The sequence below is a fragment of the Mobula hypostoma genome, chromosome 3 (genome assembly GCF_963921235.1).
Source record: "Mobula hypostoma chromosome 3, sMobHyp1.1, whole genome shotgun sequence".
Lineage (NCBI taxonomy): Eukaryota > Metazoa > Chordata > Chondrichthyes > Myliobatiformes > Myliobatidae > Mobula > Mobula hypostoma.
Window position 1 is genome coordinate 114,265,350 of NC_086099.1, and position 2,231 is coordinate 114,267,580.

Genomic DNA, 2,231 nt, shown 5'->3' on the forward strand with positions numbered 1-2,231 from the left:
ACCTCGGTCCTAAAAGGCTTCCCCTCTATCCTCAAACTGTGACCCCTCGTTCTAGACCTCCCCAACATCGGGAACAATCTTCCCGCATCTAGCCTGTCCAATCCCTTTAGGATCTTATACGTTTCAATCAGATCCCCCCTCAATCTTCTAAATTCCAACGAGTACAAGCCCAGTTCATCCAGTCTTTCTTCATATGAAAGACCTGCCATCCCAGGAATCAATCTAGTGAACCTTCTTTGTACTCCCTCTATGGCAAAGATGTCTTTCCTCAGATTAGGGGACCAAAACTGCACACAATACTCCAGGTGTGGTCTCACCAAGGCCTTGTACAACTGCAGTAGTACCTCCCTGCTCCTGTACTCGAATCCTCTCGCTATAAATGCCAGCATACCGTTCGCCTTTTTCACCGCCTGCTGTACCTGCATGCCCACTTTCAATGACTGGTGTATAATGACACCCAGGTCTCGTTGCACCTCCCCTTTTCCTAATCGGCCACCATTCAGATAATAATCTGTTTTCCTATTTTTGCCACCAAAGTGGATAACTTCACATTTATCCACATTAAATTGCATCTGCCATGAGTTTGCCCACTCACCCAACCTATCCAAGTCACCCTGCATCCTCTTAGCATCCTCCTCACTGCTAACACTGCCACCCAGCTTTGTGTCATCCGCAAACTTGGAGATGCTGCATTTAATTCCCTCATCCAAGTCATTAATATATATTGTAAAACACATTGATAAAGGTAGAACAGTGTATCTGGATTTCAGCAAGGCATTTGATAAGGTTCCCCATGCGAGGCTCATTCAGAAAGTAGTGAGACCTTATTTCGTGGATCCAGAATTGGCTTGCCCACAGAAGGCAAAGGGTGGTTGTAGATGGTTCATATTCTGCATGGAGGACTGTAACCAGTGGTGTTCCTCAGAGATCTGTTCTGGAACCCTTCCTCTGTAACTTTTATAAATGACCTGGATGAGGAAGTTGAAGGGTGGGTTAGTAAGTTTGCTGATAACACAAAAGTTGGGGGTGTTGTGGATAAGTCTGGAGAATTGTCAGAGATTACAACAGGACATTGATAGGATGCAGAACTGAGTTGAGAAGTGCAGATGGAGTTCAACACAAGTAAGTGTGAAGTGGTTCATTTCAGTAGGTCAAATTTTAAGACAGAATATAGTATTAATGGTAAGACTCTTGGCAGTGTGGAGGATCAGAGAGATCTTGGCATCCATGTCCATAGGACACTCAAAGATGCTGCGCAGGTTGACAGTGTTGTTAAGAAGACATATGATGTGCTGGCATTCATCAACAGTGTGATTGAGTTCAAGAGCCAGGAGGTAATGTTACTGCTATATAAGACCTTAGTTAGACCCCACTTGGAGTACTGTGTTCAGTTCTGGTCACTTCACTACAGGAAGGATGTTTAAACTATAGAAAGGGTGCAGAGGAGATTTACAGGGATGTTGCCTGCACTGGAGAGCGTGCGTTATGAGAATAGGTTGAGTGAACTTGGCCTTTTCTCCTTGGGGCGACAGAGATTGAGGTGACCTGATAGAGGTGTGTAAGATGATGAGAGGCATTGATCGTGTGGATAGCCAGAGGCTTTTTCCCCAGGGCTGAAATGGCTAACACAAGGGGGCATAATTTTACAGTGCTTGGAAGTAGGTACAGAGGGGATATCAGGGGTAAGTTTTTCCACACAGAGCGCGGTGGGTGCGTGGAATACACAGTCAACCACAGTGCTAGAAGCTGATACAATAGGACCATTAAGAGACTCTTAGCTAGGTACATGGAGTTTAGAAAAATAGAGGGCTATGTGGTAGGGAAATTCTAGGCAGTTTCTAGAGTAGGTTACATGGTCAGCACAACATTATGGGCCGAAGGGCCTGTAATGTGCTGTAGATTTCTACGTAGTGGGGTGTCATTTTAGAACACAGAGGAGGAGCAGGAATTTCTTTAGCATGCGAGTGGTGAATCTGTGGAATTCATTGCCACAGGCAGCTGTGAAGGTCAAGTCTTTATGTATATTTAAAACAGAGGTTTTAAATATGTATTTAAATAATCAATAATTGTTGATTATTCAGGGCATGAAGAGATACAGGGAGAAGGAATGAGATTGTGACCGAGAGGAAAATTGGATCAGCCGTGATGACACGGTGGAGCAGACTCGAAGGGCCAAATGGCCTAATTCTGTTCCTCCATCTAGTGGTCTGTGGTGACATTTCTGTACTGAT